The 22,098-nt window shown below is 41.7% G+C and overlaps 1 protein-coding gene across 2 annotated transcripts in view; it reads left to right on the forward strand.

Annotated features, from left to right (window-relative positions):
• The first annotated feature begins 313 nt into the window (after nt 1–313).
• Nucleotides 314–22,098, forward strand: part of LOC131808919 (uncharacterized) — a 70,518-nt gene continuing 48,733 nt past the window's right edge. The window contains exon 1 of one of the 2 annotated variants that reach the window (XM_059135217.1): nt 314–519. The gene's annotated coding sequence lies outside the window, so the exon portion shown is untranslated. Of the gene's footprint in view, nt 520–11,024; nt 11,118–22,098 lie in introns of those variants that run through there. The other variant, XM_059135219.1, reaches the window with a different exon arrangement.

The following is a 22,098-nucleotide window of genomic DNA, read 5'->3' on the forward strand; positions in this document are numbered from 1 at the left end:
GAGAGAGAGAGAGAGAGAGAGAGAGAGAGACAGAGTGTGTGTGTGTGTGTGTGTGTGTGTGTGTGTGTCTGCGTGCGCAGCTAGGCCAAGCCTGCGAGCCTGCCTGTCACTGGAGAGTTTTAGTTTGCATTCAGAAGAAAGGAGGAGGGGAGACAAGGGGGGAGGAGGAAAAGGTGGAGGGGGAGGAGTGGGGGGGGCACCGAGAAGGGAGGGAGAATGTCTTGTTTGTGGCTTGTCAGCAATTGCTTGAGACAAGCTTCCATGTGTGAAAGCTACTTGGCATGAATGCCTGGGCCGTACCAAGTGTCACCGCAGCAAGAGGGGGAGTCAGAAGAAAAACAGATCAGACCAGAGCAGACAATAGGCCCCTAAAGTGTTCCCCCTAAGTTGCTTTGATGTTGTCCTAGTGTCTTGATACCAGGAGGCCAGGGATTGCAGGAAAAGGGTCTTTTTTGTCTTCATTCACTTTCCCCCCTCAGTTTCTGAAATGATTCTCCAGAATTTCTCCTCATAAAAAAGGTAAGAGCCCTAACAATTCCTTCTTCTGTGGCAGGCTCGTTCGCCCGTGCCTGGAAGTGGGGGTCTCATTCCTGCGCTGCTCAGGAGGAGCGCTGGGGTCCTGCCATTGGAGCTCTCGCCTTGCCCCTGGAAGTCTTGCAAGGCGCGCAGGGCTGGCGATGGCCCCTCTTTCTAGGGAACCCCAGTAACACGATCTGTGCCTCTGGGTTGGTGGGGGAGAAGGGGTGGCTGGAGAGGGGTGCGAGGAGGGTGTGAGGGTGGAGGTGCGAGGGGGGAAAAAATGAGAGAGAGGAAGAGAGGAAGAGAGAGAAGCCTGAAAGAGGGGGAGAGAGGAGGGCAGAGCCCTCGTTCAGAGCGGCCCCAGACTGAAGCCCAGGGAGGCCTTGCAAGCTTGGAGCTGTGGTTCTCAAGCTGAGTGAGGGCTGGCTGGGGCTCTGCCGAGTGCCCGCAGAGATTGCATCGAGCTTTGTGTGTGTGAGTGTGTGTGTGTGTGTGTGTGTGTGTGTGGACTTCCCCCACACTGCCCTGGCGCGCCTCTGAAGGGGAGGTACCCCAAACCTTATCACTGGAGCCCAGACTCCCGAGGCACAGCGGCAAGGCAGGCGAGATGGGAGAGCAAGAGAACTCTGCGGCAAGACAATCCAGAAACTTTTCCAGTCTCAGGGATTTCTCTGGTGGTAGTTACTGTAAAGGAGTTGTGTGAGGGGGATTGGGAGGGGGCGGGAGGGGGGGGTGCCTCAGTTTCCCCCATCTATACAATCCAGATAGCTGAATCCTGGGGATGCTGCATATCTGCCTGGGATTTGGCAAAACAGAACAGAGCTTTATGTCTGAAAGGCATGGAGAAATCTTCAAGCTAGATTTACCGTGGAATCACCAAGTAGAAGTGTTATCATTATTCTTGGTCATCATCATCATCATCATCAAACCATCATTAAAGACACCCTGAGACAAAAAAACAAAACAAAACAAAACAAGACAAAACCGGGGAACACAGATCAAGTGTCTGAGCATTTCTAAGGAAACAAAAAGCCTTTTTCCACCTGTTGGCTTCTGTCCTTTTCTCTTGTGTCTTTTCGTTAGATTTATTGGCTGATTTGTACAGAGAATGGGGTGGGAGGGGTTGGGTTTCCCCTTTCCTCCTCCCTTGTACATATTTTGTTTAAAAGAAGGTCAGTGTAAGATGCTCGAGAGAGAAAATGTGCCTCCTGTTATAGTAGTTTATTCAAGACCTTGTGTTTCCTGGTGCTGGCAGGCCTTCCAGACACATCTGTAAACTCTACCTTGGAGGTTAAAGATTTTTATTGTGGCTTTTAGAGATTAAATGAGATTTATTTACAATTGCTGTTTATCAGAGAGTAAATATCTTACTGTGTGTGTGTGAGGGTAAGAATGTGAAGGTTGTTTACTCACTGGTGGTTTTGTGGATAAAACCTTTTGCTTTTTTAAGTGTCATCTTGAGAGATGGGAATAGAAGGCAGAAATCAGTGCCTAATACTCATCTTTAAATTTTTTTTTAAGGAAAAAAAAAATGTCTGCTTATTTTCTTGAGCCATGGATTTCCTTTCTTCTCTTCTTACACAGCAATTGCTTCAAGGATCTCAGTTGTGGCTCTCTCTGAATTCTCTGGGGGAATTTCACTCTCTTACCTAATTTGAGGTTTTCTGTGACTCTTTCTAGTTTTCCCCAAAAATCTGCAAAAGTCTAGGAGGCTATGCCTCCTTCCATTCTAACTGCAAGTGTTTATCAGACTGACTCCCTGTGATAGAGATTGAAGCAAAGGGCCGGCCCTGGTTGAGAATATTTTCTTCCCTTGGAAGCCTGGAGAACCCGACTTTGGGGTGTGAGAAAGGATGGAGGAAAGATATTAACTGGCCTGGATCTGGCAAGAAGCACCCTCCACACACAAATAAAATGTTTTGTTGGAATAGAACTGAACTTTGTATTTTAAAACTTAATTTATCCCCCACTTTGTAGGCAGAAGATCTTACCATGGTTTCTCTTTGGCAATATTTCAGGTTCTGGATATCTTCCTAAAATGTTAGAATTTCAGAACTACAAGGGACAAAAAAGGTTATTCATCAAGTTTTAAATGAGGACACCGAAGCCCTGGGAAGATCAGCAGTGACCTCAGGGGGGCTCAGTGCAGCCAGGTAGCATCTGGACCCTACCCTGGGGTTCAGAATGCCCAGAAGGCTGTCAAGTCAGCACCCTCACCTGGCCTCCATACTCGATCTTATACAGCCCAGCACTTGGGTCTGCCAGAAAGACAGGCGGCTTTTGGAATCTGTTTGCTGTGCTGGACGATTGCAATGCATTTAGTCCTGCTCAGGGCACATGGAGCAAACATGGCGACTGCGTGTCACGGTGTGAGTTCGCGTGAATTCATTCATGTGCTCACTTGTTGATTCAAGTAATACTCTAGGGGCATTAACTATGTACCGGGCACCTTGCTGGGTGCTGAGGACATAGGAAAGAATAAAGTAGATGCACCCTTGCTCTCAGGGAGCATGTAATCTTTGTGGTGTAATCAACATTAACCACAGGGTTAAATTAGTAATTATGATAATGATAACTTATACTGAACAGCATGCAGATACTCTAATAGGGCAGAACATAGAGTTATATAAGTAACTGTCCTAAATTTGTAACTAGACATAAGCTAGCTGTCCTTTTTTCTTGCCTGAGGTCTTGCCCCAGCCAATTCTCATTCCACTGGAGGCATTCCTACTAGTACAGCATATAGTGGGCCTGTTGTTTCCAAAGACAGTAAAAAGCACCCCCCCCCAACTTCTTCACACAATGCAACAGAGACCTAAGTAGTATCTATTAACTCTTTACACTTGTATTAGTAAATAATGCCACACTCCTCGTGAGAGTCATCTCGGCGATTCACGTTAGCTCTAGTCTCTGCACACCTTGAAACTCTGATGGGCATTGCAAAAGACCTGTGGTTAGTGAGGCTCTTGTCTCATTTCACTTACTCCTTAGTTTCCCCAGTTCATATGAAACACTTACCTGCAGGAAACTCCACTGTTATCACTGTCATCTTGAAATTCCAAAGACAGGGGCACCTGGGTGGTTCAGTGGGTTAAAGCCTCTGCCTTCAGATCAGGTCATCATCCCAGGGTCCTGGGATCGAGCCCCACGTCTGGCTCTCTGCTCAGCAGGGAGCCTGCTTCCCCATCCCTCTCTCTCTGCCTGCCTCTCTGCCTACTTGTGATCTCTGTCAAATAAATAAATAAAATATTAAAAAAAAAAAAAAAGAAATTCCAAAGACAATAGCGTAATGAAATGGCTTTTCCCATTCCTCCTAACAAGGGCATATATCTTTAAAGGTGAAAAAAATTTACAGCCTCTTCATCTTACCATAGTCCCATTTCGGTTGGGTTGTTAAAATCTCACTGGTTGAATCTCCCAGAGTAGGAGCATGCCCAATTCCATTTTGGTCTTGGGTGGAGAGAAGGAATGGTGACAATGCCAGTCGTTTCCGTGCAGGCCGACTTGGGGTCTCGCTTGTATCACCATTTTCTACATTGTGTGTTTCTCTAGTACTTAGAGGAATGTTGTCTTCAGTGGTGTCAATCTATTTTTTTTCCCCCTAGACTAATTTAGTAGTTTAAAAGGAAGGCAGGCATGCCCACCCACACAGAAATCATAGGTTTGGTGCCTGTACTTTGGGAACCTACAGAGGTAGTGTGATGAGCAAAATGAGAGTCATTTCTGTGCCCCCGCCGTTGTTTCACAGTGAAGTACAGGCCTACATGGTAGCTACATTGTAGCCACAGCCCTACCCAGAGCTTGCAGCTATCATCTGCATTTGGCACCTGTGGCCCCTGCCTTCTCCTGTGAGCTGTATGACTTCATTTGCAAGTATTTGATCACTTCTGCCCGCCCCCCAATGTGTTACTCACTGGGGCGCTGCCTCTGGGGGAGGCAATCTGAGTAATCTGAAGAGAGGAGTGAGCCAAGTGGGGAGCTGAGATGTGGTGAAAACAAGGATCTGGTTGAGGAAGAAATTTAACAGAACTGGGGAGCTAGACAGCAGTGATCAGGCCATTCTTAACTCTAGGGGAGTAAAAATGGAGATTGATCACATTTTAAAAGGTGCATGTGTGGGTTCTGCGTGTAAATAAAAGTGTGAGAGCCCCTAGTCCTGCCGGAGGTTTAAAACCAACACAACATCCGGGACATTCCCCCACACTTCTTGGTTACAAATATTGCTTTTGCCTGTAGCTCAGGTGAAGGGAATTGTGTGTGTGTGTGTGTGTGTGTGTGTGTGTGTGTGTGTTTCCCAAGAGACACAAATATAAGATGTAAAATGGAAATTTTCTCCATTTCTTTTAAACCTTGACATTTTAATGCACTTTAAAATATCTGCTCAGTCCTCTCTTATAATAGCCCTGTGAATTAAGTAATACCGTTATCCTTCTGTTATATTTAAGTAAGGTTATGTGACTCACCCAAGGACTCACAGGAAAATAAGGGACAGGATGGCTTGCTGATTAAATCTCCTGGTTAGGCCAAATCTCTACAAGAGAAGAAAAGCAAAGAGGTGAGGCAGTCACCATTGATATCCCAGCCAAATGTACTCCTTTAAAGACTTAAGATTTAGATTGTTGCTCAAAAAAGAAGAGTCCCCCATTCTAACTGAATCATTACATGTTTTTTACAAGTGCATTGGACCAGTTTCTGGATTTGGTTTTGCCATTCTATGACCTAAGACTCCCCACTCTGCTCCTCCAGACTCCTTTTAAGAATGGGGCTGGGCTACATCACTTCTGTTTCCTTCCTGTTATTCCGTATTTCTCTAATTCTGCAAATAGAAAATTCTGTGGATCTGGTCTCTTGGTCACATTTTACAAAGCCCAGTTCTAGACCCGTGGCTCCCAAGGGGCAAATGTTGTGAGTTTTGTGGGTATAATGGGATTCATTCCTATATATCCCAACTATGTTGACATTTTGAAGTGAAAAGCACAATAGGCAAAAGTGGGGTTTTAATTTATGGATTTGAAGAGAATTGGCCAGTCAGCATGTAGGCACATGTGCGAGGACACTAAAGAACGATTTTCAAAAGAATAGGCTGTTTTGAATGCATATCTTCCTGTATAATAAGTATGAATTGAAAATGGATGGGCCCTGCGTACATCTCTTAGCTTCACTGCTCTTACTGCTTTCTCATAGAAATTGTGCTCTTCCTTTTTGTGCTGTGCTTACATATTGTTTTGAGGGTGCAAGGGACCAGATGAAGTGACCGTAGTGTGGATAATACATGCTATGTGTTAAACACCATGCTTTGGGGGATGATAGGGCTACTGACGATCTTTATGATATGCAACTCCTGAAGGATATTGCTGAAGACTTGCTGATATGATGTGTGCTATATATAAATGTTATATACCTTCAGGATGTGAGTGATAAACGGCTTCTGAGACATGGCCAAGAGTGAGACAGGTTGGGCAGTGAAGGATGTTTTTATTAATCATGTTTCATATGAGTAATTCCAAGCACTATTCACTTGAAATTGGTTAAATCTTTGGAAAGATATAATTTAAAAATTTCACGTGCTAGCTCTTAATGTAATTTTCAGAATCCAGAATAAGATCTTCTACCATGTTTTACAAATATCCTCTTGCTTGTAGCAAGGGAGACTAGTTCAAGGCTACTTTGAGGATTAGTAAACCACTGACTCTCTTTGAATTGGTCTTATTTCTGTCTGGAAAAAAAAAAAGTATGTAAGATATGATTACTTTATAACTGGAGGAAGGAATTTGGAAGACCATATATAACAATTTTTTTTTAATTTATACTATTCCTTTATTCTCAGTTCCTTAAAATTCCTATCATTGGGTAGCTTGCTTAACTTCATAAAATCCCAAGAAGTAACTACTTAAGAGCAATATGTTATTGACTTTATAGTTGGGAAAACATGAACGGGTTTGTGAAATGATATACCAGCAAGCTTTTTTTGAACATAAGAACATACTCTACAGAAATATGTGAAATGTGGTTATTGATGAGTACCAAACGTACAGGAAAAGAAAAGCATATTTTATATATCATTGTTGCTAATCTAACTTTTAATGGTCTAAGTAGTTATCAAAAATATTTTTATGTTGTGTGCTAACTATACTAGAATTAAAATTAAAGTGAGAAAACTTTTAAAAAAGTATTTTTATGTTATTCACTTAAAGATTCAAAATGACTCTAATTAAAAGCTTTGGAGAGCTTTAGTAATTTCCATGAAAATCATAATCATTCTTTTCCTTGAAAAATAAAGACACAAACTAAAAATTAACAGTAATGGCAGTTGAAAGAAGCCAAGCCATCATTTTTGCTCAAAGAGAAACTTGGGAAATTTGCGGTCCTTCATTTTGTCTAATACTAGATACATTGGATTTTCTGTTATCCCTGTGCCTTGTGTAGTTAGTGTCTGGTTGAGGAAAAAAATTTTACTCAAGGTGTGTGAGTAAGGAAATTTTTGAATGTGGGTCAAAGGCATACTTCTCTTTTCTAAAGATGCTTGGACTGATAGTTTATTGTATAGAAGTCCAGGATATACCAGGGTGTTTAAGTCAACAATAGTCTTTTTTTTTTTTTAATTTTTAAAAAATTTATTTGACAGAGATCACAAGTAGGCAGAGGCAGGCAGAGAGAGAGGAGGAAGAAGGCTCCCCTCTGAGCAGGGAGCCGATTTGGGGTTTGATCCCAGAAGCCCAGGATCATGACCTGAGCCAAAGGCAGAGGCTTTAACCCACTGAGCCATCCAGGTGCCCCCACAGTCTTTTTTTTTTTTTTTAATAAAGATTTTATTTTTATTTCTTTATTTGACACACAGAGAAAGAGAGAGATCACAAGGGGGCAGAGCAGCAGGCAGAAGGAGAGGGAGAAGCAGGCTCCCGGCTGAGCAGAGAGCCCGATGCAGGGCTCGATCTCAGGACCTGAGCCAAAGGCAGACACTTAACCAACTGAGCCACCCAGGTGCCTCTAAGTCAACCATAGTCAAAAGAATGCAGGGTTTTAGAATCTGTGCTAATGGCCAGGTTTCTACCTTTGCCTGGACATCTTTTCCAAGCCAGCTCCTACTGTTCCTTCAAGACTTAAATTAAGCTGGACATTTCTTCTGGGAATCTTCTTAGACCCTATCTCTGTTGCTTATGTGTCCCTTACCACACGGTGCTGCCTATAGGCCGCCTCCTGCTCTGGATTGTAGCTTCTTCAAGGTTTGGGGCTGTCTTTAGTTTTTGTACCCCCACTGCCCAGCACAGGGTGAGGCACAGCAGCTGGTCAATAACTGCTGTCCAGAGAGTAAACAGTTCACATTGAAATGTAGCTTATTAAGAAATTTAACTAAATACAAAAAGAGAAAGACAGGTAAAAATCTTAAATTATACAGCCACATGTTCCACGGTAAAAAAGGAAATTTTTCATATTAAGATATTCACCCTTCTCCTCCTTTGCAAAGAGTAAATTCTACATTCATAACAAAGTATTTTGAATATCTCTGAGTCTCTCCTTTACTTATGCTTGACTTTTCTCCCCTAAAACTTGTAAGCCATGTTTCTCCTTCTTGGGCCTTGTGGTTCCCATTTCTGAGAGTTTATTCTTTATGTTTGAGGATCATGGGTGATAAATGAGTGGTGAAGTTTGAGTTGTTATTTAGGTAGTGGCTGAATAGGAGAAGTTTCTTCCATCTCAGAAACAGGGAAAATAGAGAGACCTTTGAGGAAGTCAGGACAATCGCAAGGTAGGAAGGTGATGCCTGTCTTCCAGGAATCTGCAGCTGCGACCCATCTGATACAAAGGGGACAATGCAATTTAATCTTCATTTCATAAAAAAGGTTTTAAATGCTGAACCCTCCAGAAAAGGCCTTCTGGTTGCAAAGAACTGACTTGTTGTGGTTTCCTCGAGGAAAGCAGCATTCACTGTGAGGATGCTCACAGATGGAACCTGAAATTAGAGCTGTAAGTCTTTCAGGTCCTGAGGTAGCTCTAGGAGCAACCTCTTTGCCTATCTGAAACTCATTCTCTCACTGTGTGTTCTCTCACCTTGAGTTCCTATTGAGTTCCTATTGCTGCATGCTGGTTTGGTCTTCTAGCTCTACTCTGGGTAACCTCTATCCATCTCGTAGCTTTTGCTCATACCTGGTGTCGCTCCTTTGACTTGCCAAGCCTACCGAGTCCAGAACCTACCCTCTCCACCCTCCTCCCTTTGCTTCTTCTTCATGTCTTCTTTCATTTGTAATTTTCCCTGATAATTCCTTCATTCTCTCAGATTTTTCTAATTCAGATATCCAAGAAAGAATCCAGTAACCCCACTCATCTTTTCATTGCCCTTCTTCTAGGTCCCTAACTAGTCTTGCCCAAGGGGCAGATGTGCATCTCTAGCCTGGAGGCTGTGGGGCAGGAAGTTGCTACTTGGTATAAAACTGGGGTGCCTTTTAGTAGGAACTATGGAAGAGCCGTCTTCCCTTTCATGTATTTGGTGACAAATGTATTTGACATATCTAATGTAAGTCCATTATGGAAATATAAGAAATTCAGGATAACCACGTTATTAAAAAGTACAATGTTTTAGGGTTGACAGTTAGTACAACAGAGATAAGAAGACTGTGGGAACAAATAGCAAATTTATAACCAGGAAAAAAATTAGGAGAGGGAAAAGTGTTAGATTTAGTTCTTAGATGAGTGACATCATTTCATGCATTTATGAAAAAGCAGGAGTGTGTGAATAGTGAACGTGACAATATATTTTCTCAGGTCCCAGAGGCTGGTTTAAAAAGCAAGCATAATCCCAAAACTGAAGACCAGAATGGGTATAAATAGGAATACTAAACTTCTTAGGGAGTCTCTGCCTAGTCTTCCTGCCTGTATTTTCTTTTTCTGCTTCCTATTCTGTTCTTGACCCCTCTTACTTTAGCAGTTGGAGCAATCTGTCATGAACTAGTGATATGCCCTTGGGCTGGTTATTTATTCTCTCTGAAACTCAGTTTACTCACTTTTAAAATAGGGATAATGATTATTATTTCAATGGCTTATTATAAGAATTAAATTAGATGGCACAATATATTTAAAGTGACTGGTACACATCACCTAGGATGTAATAGGTGCTCAGTTAATTGTAGCAATTATCCTAGCACACAGTGAGGAAGGAAACATTGATTGAACAATGTGTGGGGTAAGACTTTGTTTCTTATATCATTTATTTCATGTAAAAATCCCACAAGGACTTGTATTACTATGTCTACTTTACGAACAAGGCTACAGTGTTAGTACTTAATTGAGTATTTGCTATGTCCTAAACACTGAGTGTTGTCTTATTCAAGCGAAGCTAGGTGCTATTTATGTTTTCATCTCATAGTTGAGGAAACTGAGGTCCAGAGAGTTTAACTTGCCCAGAGCCATACAACTAGTAAGGAACAATCAGAACTTGTGTGTCTGTGTGAACTTAGGTCCAGTTGACTCCAAAGTTTTCCAGTCATGTGGTGGATGAATGTGCATATGACTGAATCAAGATTCAGACCTTGTGTAGGACAGTGTTTTTGCAGTTCACCTATCAGAGGCAGGCACTAACTGAATGACAGGTAGTGGTTGGCACACACAGGCTTATGATCAGACAGACAAGGGCAAATTTTGGAAAAGGTACAAAACAAAATATTTTAGTAATTGAAATATGTCAAAATGGGTCTCTCAGACCTGATGAAATGATTTAACGTGCATGTGTTGAATGTCTACTTTTGTCAGGCAGTGAAAAAGGAACTTGGCATTGTGGGAATGCAAGGTTGAATTCCTATCTTTAAGGTGCTTTCATTCTGGTGGAAAGAGATTCTCACACAACTAATAAAGCGTATAGCAATGAAGCAAAGAAGTGGGGTAGTCAAGAAAGAGAACAGTCAATTTGCTGGTGAAGGGACTGGCGGTAAAAGGACCTGGGGAGGGCGCCTGGGTGGCTCAGTGGGTTAAGCCGCTGCCTTCGGCTCAGGTCATGATCTCAGAGTCCTGGGATCGAGTCCCGCATCGGGCTCTCTGCTCAGCGGAGAGCCTGCTTCCCTCTCTCTCTCTGTCTGCCTCTCCATCTACTTGTGATTTCTCTCTGTCAAATAAATAAATAAAAATCTTTAAAAAAAAAAAAAAAAAAAAAAAAAAAAAAAAAAAAAAAAAAAAAAAAAAGGACCTGGGGAAAGCATACAGGAGATAACATTTGCAATGGTCTTCGAGGGGACAAATACAGAAGAACAAGAATCCTTCTGTAGTTTCCTTCTTCTTCAGACCAGTGGTTTTATTAAGAGGGGTATGAAGTAGCTAATTATTGTGGTAATAGATAGACAGTTAAGAGTGTTTCCAAAGATTAGGTTCTTTGACCAAAAGTAGAGAAATACCTACTCTTATTAATTGTAAGTATATATTCGCATTTCCCGGTCTGCACTTACGTGTGTCTTTATTGAAGGAGCCAGAAAATGGAATCCCGTTTTCTATGCATTCTAGATCCTAGGTTCTAGGATCTATAATTGCCTAGCAACCCAACAAGAACCTACAAGTCCCTCAAGTGGCCCAATGGTACACAAGCATCAGCTTTTGGCCGTATGGTGTGGTGTTAAGTAAGTAGAACTAAAGTACTGGCAAGTGGGTCATTTATCCATTTAAGATCTGGATTGGAGATTTTAGTCCATGGTTGGGAGTTCCCAGTTTTTCTTACAGACAATACCAGGTCTTCTGAAAAAAAGAATTGTTTGTTTTGAGACCGTCCCTAATTTAAAACATTCTGCCTTGTCTTCCTAAGTATATTCATGATTGGTAATCTGTGTGTTCTGATTGTTATTTAAGTTGTTAATTAAATTGAGTTTCCACAGCCTCATCCTGTTTCAAGAGGCCTGTAGACATCTGCAGATTTTGTCCACTTGAATGAGAACGCACATACTCATCTTTGCGGCGTGTGGTAGAAACCTAGCCAAGATCCCTTGTTTTGGTTTTGTTCTTTGCTTATGTCCCCTTTTTTTCCAAACTGTTTTGATGGACCTTATGCTCAACCTCCCTTCAAGGTCTGGCTCAAGTGTCACTTTCCTCACAAAGCCTTTCTTAATTCCTAGAGCCTGATGACTCTCTCCATCCCCATAGCGGCTGTATTATCTGGTTCTTTTCTTGGCATGATTGTAATAGCATGAATGTTCACTATCACAAATCCCTTCATAGGTGGTAAACAAGAGGGCAGAGCTTTTGGTTTCATTCACCTGTGGATCCCTCTAAACCCCCAGCGTGGCCTCTGCCCTACAAGTGGTTGGTACTCAGAGATGTTCACTGAACTGAACTGAATTGAATTCTGGGTTTCGTTGGACTGGCTTTGCTTATGGTAACATTGATGTCTGAGAACTCATTCTATTTAAGAAAAGAAAGGTTGCTTTAAAAAAAACACACTTTTAGTTGATTTTAGGATGAAAGAAACCATGTAGTATAAACAGTAATTGTAATTATTATTAATAAGCATCATTAAAAGAGCATGAACTGATAGAATTACCCTCATGCTTGCTTTTGCTGGCAGAGTGGGTAGGCCTGATAAACTAACTGGTCTTTTCCATCTGTAATATCTATGATTCTTTGAAATTTTATGTAGACAAGTGCAAGCTAATGTACACTGGAAGGAACAATTGAAACAGCTCATACTCACTGATGGGCTCTGAATTACTCTACTTGTAAGTGCTCAGGAAAAAGATCTCGGATTCATTGTGGATTGCTCAATGGAGACATCTGCTTGCTGTGCAGAGGCAGCCAGAAGAATGAATGAGATATAATAGGCTGTATTAACTTTGAGAATGGGATAAAGAATGATGCAGAAAATAATATAGTGCACATAATTTGGCATTGACTATTTCTGTAATTACAATAAAACATTTTAATGATATACATTGATGTTATGACTTCACCTTAGAATCAGAATTCGGCAGTGGGTCCTTTCATTTCAAAGAAAACAAAGCAGAAATACAAAGGATCTAGAGAAAAACAACAGACTGTCTCCAAGACATGCAAGGGATTTGCCTATAATGAGAAACTGAAAAGACAAGGACATTTTAATTTGGATAAAGGGGGAAAATGACATTGTATAAATTTATTTAAAATTAATGAAAGTTTCTGAAAATTGCTAAAGCTAGCTTCAGATTATCCTTGGTAATGGAGGTCAGAGATAGGCAGGATAATTGAAATCCCTGATAATCTCCAGCCCTCATTTTAGCTATTAGTGGCAGCATCCTGTCCTATGAAAAGTTTTAACAAATGAACAAATACAAGACATTGAAGCTCAGGATTTGTGAACCAAATGACCCATGAGAAAGGCAGCCAGGGGTGTTGGGAAGCTCAGAGAATTTGGAATTAGGTGACCAGGTTCTAGTCCCTATTCTCTGTCCAACCTTGAGTGATATGTTTGATGTCTATGAGACCCAGTCCCCTCATGTGTAAGATGGAGATAGTAGTAATATTTATTTTATGGGTTTGTTGACAAAACCAAATGGGCTCATTGGGTTTGGTAGGTGAGCTATGATGTTTGATATTGAGTGCTGGTTGTTAAGAGTAACTGCTTTCCCATTTGGCTTGCTGGTCTCAAGGGCGGGCATGGCTCCTGGCACCTGGGAGCTTACATCACACCTTCCCTTTTCTTGAACTTTCTATGGCTTTTGTCCATGGCAGGAGATTTTAAAAGAGGCAAGCCACATTTTCTTCATCTCCAAGACCATCCACAGACCATCCTACTCCCTTGCTCCTAGAAAGCCTAAAGATAGTTTTGCCGTGTTTTTATTAATGCATGATCATTTAAAGGCCACCTTCCATAATTTTCACAACAGCCCTTTGAGGTATAGACTGCAGTTGTCTTCATCTTCTAGAAGAGAACACTGAGGCACAGACAATTTGCTTAAGAACACGTGGTTAAATAGAGTCAGACCTGCATTTTCATGCCTCTGGATGGACTGATAAAGTCTAGAAAACTGACATCTATGACTATACTGATCCCTTCCCTGAGGAGCGACTGGTCTTTCCTTGATTTCCTAGAGACTCCTACTCTACCCTTTGGCACACAATTCAGGACTCATCTCCGCCATGGAGCCCATCATAAGCCCTCTCTTCCCCTAGAAGAAGTCATCTTGCCTGCCTTAGTACCCTGTATTACAGCTTTTAACATTCTTTATGTTAAAGTAGAAATCCTTATACCCTATGCAATTAATAGTTCATGATTCAGTTGAACAAGTTAGTTAAGGCAGGGATCATACAAAATGATGGAATCGTTCCTTAAACTTTTATTTCAACTTAAAACATATCTCAAGTTTTTGAGGTAAGCCCAAGGCCTCACTTGCCATTTGAGTTTCAAGCTTCCCATTAGAGTTCTGCGTCTTATTTCTCATATAAGCCACACCTCCAAGGCTTTCGCAATCATTTTGTCTTGGTTTCTTTAAAGCGGAGCAAGATCTTAAAGACATTCTGTGAGGCAATCGGATTTTTCCAGATTTTTAGTGGTGTTTTACAGGCGGCTCTCCCACACATGTATAGACAGCAGGTGTTCTTAGTAACACACCTTGATGTGCCTTCCCCAAACGTTCTCCTTAGATCTTGTCGACACAACTTCTCTCTTCTTTATTCACATTCCTTACTTCAAGTAAGCTTAATTAAATTGTGTAATAACAATGATTATTGTTTTGGGGAACAATCAATGAGTTCTGGGAACAAACATGCTGACTTCCAGTGAGCAGACAACTTGGCTGTGGGAATAGCAGATTGCAGGCGTCCTCGAGGAGCCTCCCACTAACTATGGTCACCCTGCATCATGGGCCTTATGTCTTTACATTTACAGAGAGAATGGAGGCCATAGAATAATCCATTGTGTCAGTCACTTAAGAGAGCTTCTGCTCAGTGTGGCTTCTGTTTCATGTTTGGCCTAGAAGACGAATGCCTTGAAGGTCTAGCATTTATCTTTCCAGGTAGTCCCAGAAACTAGCACAGTGATGGGTATATAGTGAGCCCTCAATAAATGTCAACTAATTGGCCAACTAGCCATACCCATAAAAATAAAACTTAACTTTGCCCCTGAACACCTGCTGCTGGGAGTACTAAGCAGCAATCAACCGTCCAGAAGTTAGTTTAGGGAGAGAGAGAGAAGAGCTAGCAAGTGAATTTCTAATATTAATATAAGGTAAGATTATGTGTACCATTAAATAGTTAAACATAAGGCAGCTCTAAAGAATTGGATTTTGTGTAATAGATAATTAACCTGGGTAACTCAATAACACAAAATAACATTGAGACAGGGATGCTTGATAACATTTTAAAAAAGGCAAGATAGGTCTTTAGTGGAGAAAAATCCACACTTAAAATCACCACAGTATCTGACTACAAAAAGTCTCTCTGGTGGTCAGGTGCAGGGCCAACCAGGTCATGAAAAAATTTCCCTTACTGACATATTGGAGCATGTTTTTTTTTTTTTTTTTTTTAATATGTTTCTTGTGACAATGTAAAGCATCTTGAATTGAGCACCACAAGAGGAAAGAAGGCAGATCTGAAGGCTATTAAAGTTGACAAAGACATTCTGCGGTAGGTGATTGGTTTGGAAGATGGTGGTAGACTGCTGGTGATGACAAAGATGTACTTTTTCCTGAGAGAAAGTAGGCAAAACATTTAGTCTTGTGCTCAATAAATGTTGGGACCAAAATAGACTCAGTAAGCAACGTTGGAAAATTATGGAAAGTTTCCATGACCACAGGAAATGGGATGATAAAGAATGTATATATTATATATATGATATAATATACAACATATATAATATATATTTCTAATATATAATATAACATATTTGTATATATCTTAGAAGATATGTGTGTATATATATGTGTGTGTACATACATACATATATATATATATATAAACTATTTGTATAAATTATATAGAGAGAATGTGTATGTGTGTAAAATAGAAATAATGCTCCATAGACCCTCTTACACTGTTGGTGGGAATGCAAGTTGGTGCAGCCACTTTGGAAAACAGTGTGGAGATTCCTCAAGAAATTAAAAATAGAGCTTCCCTATGACCCTGCAGTTGCACTACTGGGTATTTACCCCAAAGATACAGATGTCGTGAAAAGAAGGGCCATCTGTACCCCAATGTTTATAGCAGCAATGGCCACGGTCACCAAACTGGAAAGAACCAAGATGCCCTTCAATAGAGGAATGGATAAGGAAGATGTGGTCCATATACACTATATGGAGTATTATGCCTCCATCAGAAAGGTTGAATACCCAACTTTTGTAGCAACATGGACGGGACTGGAAGAGATTATGCTGAATGAAATAAGTCAAGCAGAAAGAGTCAATTATCATATGGTTTCACTTATTTGTGGAGCATAACAAATAGCATGGAGGACAAGGGGAGATGGAGAGGAGAAGGGAGTTGAGGGAAATCGGAAGGGGAGGTGAACCAGAGTCCAGACTATGGACTCTGAAAAACAACCTGAGGGTTTGAAGTGGCAGGGGGTGGGAGGTTGGGGGAACCAGGTGGTGGGTATTGGAGAGGGCATGGATTGCATGGAGCACTGGGTGTGGTGCAAAAACAATGAATACTGTTATGCTGAAAAGAAATTAAAAAAAAAAAAAAGAAAAGAAAAAGAAATAATGCTCCGTAGGATGCCATGTGAACCTTCTCATTAATTTTCCATTGTGAGAATCTGTAGATCAGTTCCAATTATTAATTCTTGAGGACCTCCCTGTTTCTCAAGAGGCTGTGAAGCCGTTGTCTAGCAAAAGAAGAAGGGAATTAACAAGGCCTTGAGCATTCCTTGTGTGCCAGTCATTATTCTAAGTTTTTAGTATATGTTATCATATTCCTTTGAATATAAGTTGCCCTTGATTTTTGTTAAGACCCATATTACTTCATGTGCTGCTATGAAAGAAAGAAAAAATAACACTCCCAATTGAACTATAGCTCACTACCAATGGTAAAATGCATCTTGATTTCTGAGCTATTAAAATGTGGGTAAAAAAATACCCATCTTATCAATGTGATATGGTATCTCATTTAATCCTCCTAACAACCCTTGAAGTAAGTATTATTAATACTGCCAGATGAAGAAAGTGAGACTCAGAGAAGTCAAGTAATTTGCCTGAAGGAAAATAGCTAGTAAGTGTCAGAGCTGGAATTTGGCCCAAATTAGCATCTCCAAATCCAGTTCCCTTCTCATAGTCTTGTGCTGCGGATTGAAATCAGTGCTTGCCTATAACTCAGATTTTTAAAATAGTTTTTAAAGATTTTATTTATTTGGGGGCGCCTGGGTGGCTCAGTCAGCTAAGCATCTACCTTCATTCAACTCAGGTCATGATCGCAGGGTCCTGGGATTGAGTCCCACATCGGGCTCCCTGTTAGGCAGGAAGCCTGCTTCTCCCTTTGCCCCTTCTCCTGCTCATGCACGCTCTCTCTCTCTCTCTCAAATAAATAATAAATCTTTTTTAAAAAAGATTTTTTTGAGAGAGAGAGAGAGCACAAGCAGGGGAGAGGCAAGAGGGAGAGGGAGAAGCAGACTCCCTGCTGAGCTGGGACACCCCTCCCCCGCAACTTCAGGCTCAATTCCAGGACCTGGAGATCCCAATCTGAGCAGAAGGCAGACACCCAACCATCTGAGCTGAGCTGAGCTACCCAGGTACCCTGTGATTTTTCTTTTTTTTAATAAAAATAGAAATGCTGTATTTTAAAAGCATTTACCTTTTCACCTAGCTCCTGAAGATGTTTCTTCAGGGGGAAAACTGTGAGGGACACTGGGGTCAATGATGGCCGTGGATTTCTAAGGATAGAAGGAAAATTTGAGTTCCTCTGGCCAGTCTCACATTGGGTGCTTGAACCTCTGATGATAACACTCCCCCAAGGAGCCACACGGGGTCTGAGAATCAGCAGCAGGAAAATCACTTGGTCACTCCATCACTCAGGCAGCTTCTTTCAGGGCACCTGTTGTGAGTGCTGCTTTCATCTATTCCCTAGTCCTGGTTCTGTCTGTGGAAATATAGAGTTGACCTCACTGTCTTAACCCCTTGTGGCCCTTCCCATATTTGAAAGAGCTATGAGGTTCCCTCTAAGTCTCCTTTTCTCCAAGTTGAACATTCCAAGTTCTTTCTAGGACACAGCCTGGAAATTTTTCTCTTTGGTCACTCTACAGTTTCTCTGTGTTCCTTTGACAGAGAGGCATTAGAACTGATCATTTTGCTTCACAGGAACAGAGAATGATTACGTCCCTTGCTTTAGGTACCATACTTCTCTTGGTACAACCTGCAAGTACATCTGATTTTTCCAGCACCTCATCAGAGAAATGTAAGCTCTCCTTGCTCCATGATTTCTCCTTCCTTGCTCTCCTCTCCTCTGCCTTTTTTTTTTTTTTTTTTTTTTAAACACATGCTGCTGTGTAGGCAACCTGGACTTCAGTGATTTATATGTTGGACTTAAGTTGTTCTGCTTTGATCACTTTGAAAGTTAGTTTTGTTAGAATAGACATTTTGAGGATTTTTTTACTTTGGCTTTCTGTTGGTTTGCATTTAATGGTCATGACTCCTGATTTTGTAACATCCATAAATGAAGCCATTTTTTAAAAAGATTTTATTTATTTATTTGACAGACAGAGATCACAAGTAGGCAGAGAGGGAAGCAGGCTCCCTACTGAGCAGAGAGACTGATGCGGGGCTCGATCCCAGGACCTTGGGATCATGACCTGAGCCAAAGGCAGAGGCTTTAACCCACTGAGCCACCCAGGTGCCCCTAAACAAAACCATTAAAAAATGTTTTCTATGTACAGATTGAGTAGGACAGGGACAGGGACAGGGACAGAGCTCTTTGGGAAGTCTTGGGTAATGTTTTAGTTGTTGAGTTACCAATCCACCACATTTTTCCATCTTGCCCCCCCCATATGTCTCTACCTTGTCTAGAAGAATATCAGATGCTTCACATACGCCATCCCACATAACATGGATGGATAATACGGCTCCTCTTTTACAGCTGGGTAAACTGACCCTCACTGGGGAGGTAGCTTGCCTGGGATTGCATGTTTGCTAAGGGTGGAACTGTGATTTGCACACAGGTTTTCCCATCCTATCTGCTCTGCGTGGCTGTATCCATTGTGAATTACTTTGCTCGGATCCAGAGATGCAAATATTACCTCATTTTCCTGAGTTATGGGAGAGCACTTCTGATCTCAAAGAGCCAAATATAACAGAAATGCATTTTCTTCCTCCTCCTCCTGGAGTACCACAGCCACGAACATGGATACCTCACTCCTCTCTAGAAATAAGATTTACACCCTCATCTTCCTGTGGACCTCTCTTAGAATAGATGTAAAAACAATGTTTGAAAAAAATTTCCTGGACCTTCGGGCAATTTGAGTAATTGAGTCCTGAAGGTGAGGAACTAGGAGCAAAGAAAACAGATTTTAAGGGACGCCTGGGTGGCTCAGTTGGTTAAGCAGCTGCCTTCAGCTCGGGTCATGATCCCAGCCTCCTGGGATCGAGTCCCACATCGGGCTCCTTGCTCAGCAGGGAGCCTGCTTCTCCCTCTGCCTCTGCCTGCCATTCTGTCTGCCTGTGCTCGTGCTCTCTCCCTCTCTCTCTGACAAATAAATAAAATCTTTAAAAAAAAAAAAAAAAAAAAAAAAAAAAAGAAAACAGATTTTAAGATGCTGGTAGAAAGCTGTTTACCTAAACTCTTGGTAATAAAGTCACACACACCCAGGAGTTAGAAAGCCTTGCTTTTCACTCCCTTCCTTAGGACATGCTACAAGGGCTTCATATTTCAGAATAAATTACTACTATGAGGTTTAAAAAGGAAAGAAAAGCAACATAAACGATACAAGGAACTACTTTTGCTTCTGAAACCACACCTGGTATCCAGCTTGTTGGTAGGCCAGAAGGTGTGCTGGCATGGACCGGATCCACTAGTGGCAGCAGCCCAGGGTAAGGTAAGCCACCTGAGGAAGGATCAGCTGCCACATTTTTGTCTCTCTCTCAGATTTTTGGTGTATCCCTTAATCTTCCAGGAGGAGTCTTGTTAACTAGTAAGAAATAAGGAATACAGGTACCATTGCTTCATGAGAGTTCCATGATTCTCAGCCATAATTAGTAACAGATGGTTCGCAATGAAACAATGTACTAACAATATGTATAACTTAAAAAACAACAAGGATGGGCTTGTGGGTGACTCAGTTGGTTAAGCGTCTGTGTTCCGCTCAGGTCGTGATCCCAGGGGCCTGAGATCGAGTTCAGCATCTGGCTCCCTGCTCAGCGGAGAGTCTGCTTCTCCCCTCTTCTTTCCCTCTGCCTCTCCCCCTGCTTGTGTGCGCGCACTCTCTCTCTCTCAAATAAAATCTTAAAAAAAAAAATCAGGGACATCCAGTTATCTCCTTTTGTAAAGAGAATCAAGTTCAGTGCATGAAACAAAAGATAGTAGTGAAGAAATATTACCTTCTTGCTTCACCAGCAAATATACCCATTTTCTACTTAAATAGAGGCCTTTTCTCTGTAAGGAAGTTCCTTCAGTACCTTTCCTCCAAAGTAGAGTCACTTAAGATAAATGAACTCACAACACAATTGATTGAGGTAAACCCCAACACACTAATTCAGTCTTTCTAGAATGCTAATACTACAGTGAAGAATTAGGGAATTAGATGAAACTTTTATCTTTTTTTCTGCAAAGGAACGGCTCAACTCAAAATTAATTGCTAAGGGAAATAGTTCTACATTATTTCCCATAAGCCTACCTTAGGGACTGAAGGACTGTGGGAAGTGGGGAGCCCCAGACATGGAATCTATGTCCTAGGGCACTGTTAACACAGTGCATAATTTTCAGCAACTCCCAAGTGGCTTTTTCTGACATCCATTCCATGTAAAACAATGGAAACCTATTTCCATGCTTATTTGTGTTTCCCAGGAGCCCTTAGATGCCATAGTGAAGATGAAAGGGCTAGACCCTTTTTCTTATTCTCTCTTATGATTATTCATAATTTTCTAAAATCATTTCATAGAGCAATGCTGCCTAAAGAGGAATTTCAGGTCTATTTTTCTATTGACTTGTTTGTTCATTCATTCATTCAACAAATATTTATTAACCACCTCCTACATGCCATGCTCTCTGCTCGGGATTAACAAGCATAAAAAATGAGAAAGCTTCAGTCATCACGCTCGAGGAACTAATCATTCAGTAGAGGAGTAAGACACGTATGTAGAGAGCTGTATATAAGAACCATATAATACATACTTTAAAAAGGTTCAGACAAAATCCTGTGGGAGGTTCCCATCTAGTCAGAAGGAACAGGGAAAGCGTCATGGAGATGCTATCATTCGACTCCAGGGATAGAGCAGTATAGGATCTCAACAGATGCAACTGGAGGAAACATCCGTTCAGACCCAAGAAACCACGTAAATAAAAGTAAGGCATGTTCCGAGAAAAGCAAGGAGACCAGTTTGGCCAAAGCATATGCACAGTTCAGAATCTATGTTGGAAGATCTCGAACACTTCAAGAATTACCATTTAGTTTCCTGGGCAGTGGGGAGCCATTGAAAGTTCCCAGTCAGAGAAGTGATGTAAGCAGGTCTTTAGTTGGGGAAGATTTATTTGCTGTGGTATGTGGGGTGGGTGGCAGAAGGGAGAGATGAAGAGTCTGGAAGACCAGTGAGAGCCCTACTGAGGTATTTTTGGTGCCAAGGGCTGAGGACTGGAACTGGGGTGATGGCAGTGGAAATGCAGAGAGAGGCTGAGCTTCAGAAACATTAGGGACAGTTTGGCAACAGATTGAAGTGGGGCAAGGAGAGACTCACACACGACAGATAGCTGGCAAATGGCGAGGCTCCTAAGAGAATCTGGGTGTGTGCGTTTGCGCTGACGTGTGTGGGCAAAGGGATGGTGGGATTAGGAGTAATCTTTTTAAAAGGCAAATCAGATCTCATTGCTCCCCTGCTGAATAATATCCAAATGGCCTTCCACTGCATTTAGAATAAAATCCAACCTCCTTACCATGGCCCAGTGTAAACGCCACATAAGCTGGCTCCTGATGGACTCCAACCTTCTCTCTTAGCAATCTCCTCGGCGTCAACGTTAATCCTGTTGGCCACCTTGCAGTCCCTCAGAGGCACCTCGTTCGTTTCTGCCTCAGGGCCTTTGCGTTTACTGTACCCTCTGCCCACAACACTGCCCTCAGATCCTCACCTGACTGGCCCTCTCTTGTCAGTCAGGTTTCAGCTTAAATGTCATCTCCTCAGAGAGGTCTTTCCTTCCCAATCAATTACCATGCCCTTTGCCTACAGCCACTCTTTATCACATCATCCTGCTTTTTATTCTTCACAGCACTTACCATAATCTGAAATGATCTTATTTATTTGTTTCTTTTGTGTGTGTCTCTTCCCCCCTACCAAAAGCAAGCTCTAAGAGTATGACTTGTTCAGAGCTGTGGTCTGTTAGAACCATGTCTGGCACATACGAGGGGCTTCATGAGTCATTGTCAAGGGAATGAATGGATGAATGTGAATCCATTTTGGGTGGGGGGAATGTTGGCTTTTTATGCAGCTGTCACACTCAGATAGACAT

Source organism: Mustela lutreola, chromosome 10 (genome assembly GCF_030435805.1).
Source record: "Mustela lutreola isolate mMusLut2 chromosome 10, mMusLut2.pri, whole genome shotgun sequence".
Classification (NCBI taxonomy): Eukaryota; Metazoa; Chordata; class Mammalia; order Carnivora; family Mustelidae; genus Mustela; species Mustela lutreola.